Raw genomic sequence first — 9,278 nt, forward strand, 5'->3', positions numbered from 1 at the left:
ATGGTGATTTTGTAATAAAATGTATGAATACAACTATCAGAACTCTGTACGACTGTAGTCTGTATTTTTGTTCAAATTTCAAATAATTGCAATTCGCGAGTGATTCAAACGAAAAAATAATAATATTATGTTGTTATTTATTTGATAACAATTATTATTTATTATTACTATCATAGTTCGTGGTACATAGTGATAAGTCAGAATGATTATCAATTGGTGGTATCTACTTCTCGCCGGTCGGTGGCGGGCATTAAATTTTGAAGAAGTCCGAAACTTCGTGAACGCTCCACGACCAGCGATTTAAGAGGTAACACGAGCGAACTATCTTCTCAGTCTCATATAGAAAATTTACGCTCTGAGTGATACATTTTTATTTTTGTGTCTTTGTGCACGATAAGTGGTCGAAATAGTGCTTCGCTTTTCATCCTTTCCGGAATTATTACGTAAAATCGGTTTCGGTTTTTCGTGTAAGTGGTAGTACTCTAAAATAAATTGCTGTACCTACCTAGATACATTCGATTTACGTCGATTGTTTATAAAATAATTTATAACCATAACATTTTCAAAATATTTTGATTCGTGTTGAGCTGTTTATGTAGGCATAATTTTCTTGATTGTCGATAAAAATGTTTTCGCTCGGTCCAATAACTTGAGAATGTAATACGCCTACAACGTTCCTCGTAAGTTTTAGTTGGTGGAAATTAAAAAAAAGTCCACCACAAATCCACAATAGTTTTTTTATGAGCGTCTGAAGTTGGAATTTTGACAAATTTCGTAAAAATCACGAAAATTTGAAAATTATTTCGAGTTAGAAATTCATAAAAATGTATACCTATTTTTATTCGAAAATTGAATACATATATATACGATTCCAGAGATTCTACTCTCGACCGAAACAAAATATTTCAGAGCTGTAACTACTGCCGTGCATTACTAGGAATCGTGTTTTTAATTTATTATTAATTAAATTAAATTTTTTTTATTACTATTTCACAATAAATATAATATACAAAATTAAAATGTCACAACTGAATTAACTGCAAAAAAACCAGTAAAATATTGATTTATTTAGTATCGGAATGACATGAAACAAATGTACGTTGTATAAAAATTAGATTTTTTAATCTCATAAAGAAAAAATGTTGGTAAGGGATGTCGCTCCGCTGTTCAGTAGGTTTCAAGTGGGTCACTAGCTGTATAATAATGGATGGTCTAAAATTTGAATTCAATATAATAATTGAATAATATCCTCCAAATTTGAACATAAAATGACTAGGTATATATAAAAAAAAAAAATCTGTGATTTATATTTTTGAGATTTTTTGGTTAGACAATAACATACTTACCTGGAGCCTTGTTGTAAGTTTTCCATCCTTAGCTATAAAATTTGAACATTTTATTCATTATTAACTACAAAATCATTTTTAATCTTAAATATGATAAATTTTGTCAAAATCGAACTTTAAATGCTTATAAAAGAAAAACTGTGACTATGGATTCTTAATATATTTCAAATATCATAGCAACAATACATTAAAATCAATTTTCGAGCCTTTTATAAAATTGTATTGACATTCATAGAAAAAAAACCTAAAAAAGTTGGAACCAGAGTTATTTTTTATTCGAAAATTGAATATATACTATATATTCTAATTTCCTGTTTTTCTACCCATGACCCAAATAAAATATTTAAGAGCTGTAACTACTGGCATGCATTACCAAGGATCGTGTTTCTAATTTATTATTAATTAAAATAATTTTTTTTTATTACCATTTCACAATAAATATAATATACAAAATTAAAATGTCACAACGGAAATAATTGCAAACAACCAATAAAAAAATTGATTTATTTAGAATCAGAATGACATGAAACAAATGTATGTATATAAATTAGATTTCTTTATCTCATATGGAAAAAAAGAATCATGTGGTATAAGAAAGCAATGCGTGTACCCAAGCAAGTTTCTTTTGTCAATATCGCAATAATGATTAATTCCAAAATGTCTAAAAAAAAAGAAAAAAAACAGAAATATGCAATTAAAATCGTAAAATAAGTCATGAAAATGAAAAATAACGAGTTAATTGTCGAAATATGCTGCCCAAAAGTTTCATAGTTTAAATCGTTATGGCCATGAAACAAATTCTGTGATCATACCATGAATATGCAAACGCATACAAATCTGCGCTCTAATCATAATAAAATGTAAATAAAATACGGTAAAACTTAAGTTAAAAAGTTTAGGGCAACATATTAATCATAAGATTTAGTTTAAGCTCCTGTTACATCCATAGACATAAAAAACAAAATGTATTCATTGTTTAATATGCCTACAGTTATATCTTATCTTATATTATAATTTATTTCTTCTCACTTACTAAGAATTTCTTATTTAGTATGTGTAAATAACTGCTACAAGTAAAACAACAAATTACAACACATTAGTCATATTATATTTCTAAATTATACGCATCACAATAATTAAACTATAAATACGACAAATATGAAAAGTATGATAGTATAATTTATTTAGAATTGAAATACATTACATTTTTAAAATAAAGTATTCTTATAATGACGAATAAGTCATTGACAAATAATTTTATTCACAAATACGATTCAGAGTGCAACTGAATGTAATTGGTGTTCGCTTGGTTTTCTTTCAAAGAAGTTTGTTGTTCCTCGTTGAGAAGTAAGTTCCTTGTGTGGGAGCGGGTTTGACGACCAGTAAACCTATAATTTACATATTTAATTAAATTTGATGATTAATTTTACTATGATCAATAAATGTACGTACAGTTGTAGGACACCCCGATACTTTTAACAGCCTATCAGCAATATCTTCAATACATATCTTTTCACAGCTCATGCTCATGCCGACCATTCTGACAGGTGACGCGTTTGTCAAAAAATCTTGTACATTAGTTACGACTTCACAAATGATATGTGTGATGACAGCTGGAGGTGGCTTTTGATTCAATTGTTTAGAATAAGACACGGGCAAAATATGTGTGTAAACTCTAAAAACATTATAATAATCAAATATGTGATACAATGATTTTAGTAAGTGGGGTAGGAAAGTAAATATTTTAATTTTTGAGCAGAGTATTTTTTAATAAAGATTTAATTTTATAATTAACTTTGCAATAACCATTGATTGACAAAAAAAAAAACAGATTTAATAAAATCATATTGCATAGTACAAGCACAAGCTAAATATACAATTGAACATTTTATACATTTATAACTAAAAAATAATTTGCAAATTGTTGATGAATTTTGTCAAAAAGTGAACTTTAAATGCGCTTATGAAAAATGGTGGCTTTGTATCTTTTATATCTTAGAACAGAATATATCATAGAAACTATAAGGATCCCTGAATTACATTTTCAAACTCTTTGACATAGCAAAGAACTTTTTATGGACGGTAATTTTAAAAACAAAACTAATCGAAAAAATTTTAATGTCTTATCCCCATAATTAGCTCAAAAAGAGTAAAATGGTTTTAAAAATTGTATGGTGTATAGAAAATACTTATAGGAACATTCGGTGAACAAATCACGTATCTATAGTTATTTTTTTTAGTTACTCCAATAAAACAAAATCAATAATAATTGTCAAAAATTGGTGTTGCGTTAAAATAACCATTTTTCCTCAATTATCTTTTTGTTTTTCCCGACGTATTTGAAAACAACTGGGAACTTTCAATTTTTACCTGTTAAATGCGTCCAACTATATTCAATTCCTCTTCAGAAAAGATACCAAAGTCCAAACTAGTTATGTGCTTCTTTGCAATTTAATTATTTATAATGTCGAGGCCGTCTGTGTTATTAAAATTGGATTCTTGCTCAGCAAAATTGTATTACCTAAAAATTAAAAATATGTCAGTCAGTGCACCATTTGTCTTCTCTCTTTGAACAACGAGCAACATGCAAATGTGAGTACAGTAGAGCCTCTGGGGGTTTGGGGGTCTCCCCCAGTGACGCTCGGAGAGCTAATATATAATATAAATCAACAGATGATGATTAGGTACCGATTATCTTGTATCGTAAATAATGTGTGTGTTTGATGTCTGTACAACTGTTGACAACAGTCTGCAAGCCTGGATTAAAGGGGGGCACGGGGGAACGGTACATTGGGGGTCCATGTTATCGCCAAAATATATTTTTCAACGCGTCCGATAGTTTTCAAAAAAAAAAATATTTAAGTAAGTAGGTATAGTAGGTTACGTTGCCAAAAATTTTTTTTTTTTTTTTTGAGCATTTTAGATTACCGATTTAACTATTTAAGTATATAAAAAGGTAGTTTAGTAGTTATATAAGAAAAAATTATTTAGCTCTTGTACCTAAATGAGGTATTTCAGTTAAAAGTATTAATGCATATTATACTAAACTTCAGAGGACCATAGTTAATAACCTAGCTAACCAAAATGACTGTCGAAATGTTCAGAAAAAAAGCTTTACCGGAATCCATCAAAAAATATAATGGTTACCATTTGAAAAAATAAAGTCAATTTTATTATTGGTACAACTGCGTGTTGAAAATGTTATAAAAAATTACCTGTTAAAAATGAAGAAACACGGGTCTTTTTTGTTTTAACGAAACTTCCTATCATCGATCCATAATTGTTAAAAAAAGCCTGCGTATAATGTCATAAGATACACTCTGTATATTTTTTGTATAGTAAAAAAATAATAAGTTAGGTATTTCTAAGTTTCAACTTCAAATTTAGATCAAACTAAAAATTGAAACATAAGGTAGTAAAGAAAATATAAATTGTAACCAAAAATAACTTAATAGTTAACAAAAATTTTGAAGTTTAAATTTATTCTAGTCTGCAATTTTGAAGATTACACCCCCCATGGTTTTTTTGAGATCGTCCCTGATTAACTAGTTTATGTAAACCTGAGAGCCACTTGTGATATTATATTATATTGTAATATCCAAATCTATAGAAACAATTTTAAGCATGTCGTTTTTATCATTAAAACATTGTAAACATATTCAATTTTTGGCAACGTTTTTCATTGCATATGTAAACGATTATAAATATAATTCTTATAATGTATAATTTTTACACGTGTGTGATGTACTTATATAATATATAATTGTAGACCACTGTGTGACGGGGAGTATAAGACCATTCCCTCGGGGGTTGTTACACCTTTAGCCATATTTCTCGAGGGCGGCTACTTCACGCATTTGTGACGCGGTCGCGTCCCTCCGACGGGTTGACGTCAGGGCGCCTATAATATAATATAAATATGTGTTTAATATACATTATACATGTTATTTATTCATTTTTATTTATTGCAAAATAAAATAAATTTTAATACAAGACATGACAAAATCTTTGATATAAAGGATACAATTAATATAGCCGTGATATATCCTGAGAAAGTAAGAGAGGGATAATCCGACGGCCGTGCTATTTTCCTCTAAAAACAAGATACCATTTTCCACCACTGTCCATATTTTCCTCCAATAAATAATTAATAAAATAATGAAATAGTTAATACAAATAATTTATGTATAACAAAAAAAAAAATTTTGTCAGGCACCTATTATGTTTAATACAAATAAAATAGTTAAATAAATAATTTATGTATAGCAAAAAAAATTTTTTGTCAGGTTATTATGTTTAATACAAATAAAATAATAAAATAGTTAATACCTACCTATAAATAGTTTGTACATAGCAAAAAAAAAAAAAATAAATTGATTATAATATTATATTTTTTTATAATTATTGGACATTTCAGCCTAAAGAAATCCATGTTATATGTACGTATCCTTATTAGGCTTAATCGATAGCTGATACCAGAATGTAATCATCAACCAATAAGCGCAAAATGTGATCATAGCTTTACTCTATTTTTATAAAACGGAACGTAATACTACAACAAAAATATTTGCTAAAATATTGGAGGAAAGTAGATATAACTTTAGTCGAAAATAATTTGGAGGAAAATGGAAACCAACCTTTTTTTGTGTGGTGGAAAATGAACAGTGGAGGAAAACGGTATCTCGTTTTTGGAGAAAAATGGAACCGCCCGTTCCGACAAGGTTTCATTCACCGAGAATAACGGAATAGATGTTCATCGTCGAAAATAACCAAGGCGTAATCACGTGTTTACAATACTAAACATTTACTAACATACCTGTAACAGTTTTTAATTTGTTTACTTTACTTTATTTTGAATGTAAATCTGAGGACAGATTTTAAATGGCGAAGGGGGTAACTGTAATGATTTACAGATTACTGACTCGTAATTTATGTCGCACTCAGCGAATTTGCTCAGATAGACAGAATATAGGAACGTAAAGTACGAGCCTATACATCATTTGCATAGTCATCAGTCGACTTAGAATCGCGAAGTAGAGACTACAGAGGTCTGCAGTCATTGCAGTCATATCTACATACTAAAGCGCATAATAATCTACCTGATAGATAAATCGTAATAAATCAATTTTGTGTCAACTCGTATTCTGCTACTCCTGTGATCTTCAATAAACTACCCTCAACAACAGGGTTACTCAGGTTTAGTGTACTGTATAATAATATAACTATTTTAGACATTTAATAAATTATTATATACGTTGCTAAGTCTTGTTCGACTGTGTTAGTTTATGAACGTATGTCATAAGTTTCTAGGACCTGTAAAATATAACTTTATTTATATCAGTCCAACAACCCGGTTCTCAACACCGGATCGTGTAAAGGGAATAGCCAACCATCTACTCCTTAACTGGATAGGACTAGGTATAAATATCGACAGCCACTTGGTTTAAATAAATAGTATTTTAGATTTTGTGTCGACACCGGCGTTCTGCGCTAAACATACTAAATAATTGCGGCTATCGGGCTATGTAATATAAAACTTATTAGCAAAAAAATAATTAAATGGTTTCTTGCAAAGGTACAACTATCCATTAGGAGAAATAGAAATAATCGAAAATAAAATCATAACCAAAATTTAGTGTTGGGTAAATTACTTTTAAAAAGTAATGAAATTACGTTACTCGTTACTTCAAATATTTTTATTGAAATTACATTTGCGTTACCTAAAATTATTTTTATTATTTTACATTACTTTAGTGTGTTACAAATAACGTTACTTTTTTTAACATTTTGTAACCATATTCAATTCATATGATTCAATTATTATGTACAAAATAAAATGTATAATCATCTCACCTATATGGCTATAATATAGTTATAAGTTAAAATTAATTTTAATTACATTTTATTTTTAAACCGAACTATTTTTTTCTACTAAATGCTAATAAAGTAATAACATTTATTCCTGGAATGTTTAATAATATTGTTAACTATTATCGGAATCAAAAATAAATACAATTGATTTTTAATTTTTCTGAAATATCCTATCGGCTTGTTTTTGTAATAAATTCAAAACTATTATGTTAATAACGTGGAAAAGAACGCGTTAGTGCGTTACCTACTTCAAAGAAATTACTTTTAAAAAGTAATTTTGTTATAATTGCGTTTCTTTAAGTAAAATGTAATGAAATTACTGCTGCATTACTAAAAAAATTATTGCGTTACAGTCATTTGTAATTTGCGTTATGTTACTACCCAACCCGAATATTAATTTCGATTGTGTGATAAAAATAATTTTTATTTTTCCGATAACCTTAGAAATGTATAAGAACAATGAACATGCAGCTGTATACACAGCAGAACATATTTTATAATGCACATTTTGGTGTAAGGAATGTTATACCAAGTGTAGGTAACATTGTAACAACACAAAAATAGTATTATATACGAATAATATATTAAATAATAATAATTATTACATCATATTTTTTTCTGAGACTACAATATAACTATGTAGGTACGGACAATTAATTAGTAAGCTATTTTTCAAAGACAATAAAATGGATATTTTATCTTTTTTTACCGACGAATTTATCTAGCAACCTAAATCCCAACACTGCTAATGGTACACCATAAGTCATAACTAACTGAGAATTAACTTAAAATACAGTGTAAAACTTTAACCGCTTGAGTTTAACAGTTATAATAGGACCATAACAAATAAAAAGTATTTTTTATTATAATTTATTAAACAATATATTTCTTGTTATAATGCAGTTTGTATTTTATAGAATAATTTAACAGAATAATCTTATAACTCCATACGTCTTTGTGATGTTCACTTTGAAATGTTTGATGAAATATTTATCTATAATGTATACATTGAACATAGTTCATAATCCATCTTAACGTCCTTGTCCCGTCGATCTTTGTATATATTTTGTCAATTAAAAAAAAAAATAGGTAATTTTTTAGGAGCAATTGAAGTAAAAATAATATAACGCATAGGTACCTACATGATATATGCAGATTTGCTAAATCTTATAACTCCTTATTTGTATTACGCTATTTCCTTTTAAAATATATTATTATATTTTCAATTAGTTAGTACCTAAGTTAGTAGCTTAAAGCCAACAAATTATTTTATAGCATTATTATTTTTTATTTTTAGTATGACGAATTAGCCAATTAGGGCCCCACATTCATTTTCTGTCTATGCCACTGTATCGAGCCATGCATTGAATGTAATGTGTAATACACATTATTTACTCAGGTGTTAAAAAAATACTAAACATGTGGAACATTTTGCAACAAATGGAAAATAATATTATTCTTTTTTGTGTTAAATAAATAGACAACTTATTGTGAAAATTATTATTTATTTCGTGCTGAAAAGCTACAGATTAGGAGCAGTTTGTTTATAAGAAAAATCGATAAACGTTATTTTATTTTAGTTAAGGTTCAACGTTCACATTATTTTCATTATTTTCTTATATTAAATCAAAATGTTTTTTTTTAAGAATAGTTTAATAGCGTTTACAATTTTAAGTGTAGCAATTTGGGTTATGCCAGTGACTTCAACTACCAGAACTGCAGCACAAAGTATGACAAAATTTATTGTTATAGGTATATGAGCAACATATATTTGTATGTTCACAGCCAGCTTTTCCACGGTATTATTTCAAGTAAAGAACACACAATTTGAAATAATAGATTTTTTTACAATAAGGTTTGGTAAAAAATTTGGTACACAGCAAATATTTTTGTGTGAGGCGAAATTTGGTGGACAATCAGTGTGTAATCTCTGTATTGTGTTACACGGTAAATCGGAGTGCTCTAAGGCAGACATTCCCCATTGAAAAATTGTTGCCACGGTGGAAAAGCTGGCTGTGAACATTGTAACGTCACAGAATTTTAGGCATCATTATTATAAAA

At 28.2% G+C, this 9,278-nt stretch overlaps 1 long non-coding RNA gene across 1 annotated transcript; it reads right to left on the bottom strand.

The window, feature by feature from the left end:
- Window positions 1-2,503: 2,503 nt before the first annotated feature.
- Window positions 2,504-3,870, bottom strand: LOC132947298 (uncharacterized). The gene is made up of 3 exons (XR_009664885.1): window positions 3,717-3,870; window positions 2,799-3,021; window positions 2,504-2,734 (listed from the first exon to the last, which is right to left on the bottom strand). It is a non-coding gene; the product is annotated as an uncharacterized LOC132947298 (long non-coding RNA).
- Window positions 3,871-9,278: the final 5,408 nt, after the last annotated feature.

Source organism: Metopolophium dirhodum, chromosome 6, assembly GCF_019925205.1.
Source record: "Metopolophium dirhodum isolate CAU chromosome 6, ASM1992520v1, whole genome shotgun sequence".
Classification (NCBI taxonomy): Eukaryota; Metazoa; Arthropoda; class Insecta; order Hemiptera; family Aphididae; genus Metopolophium; species Metopolophium dirhodum.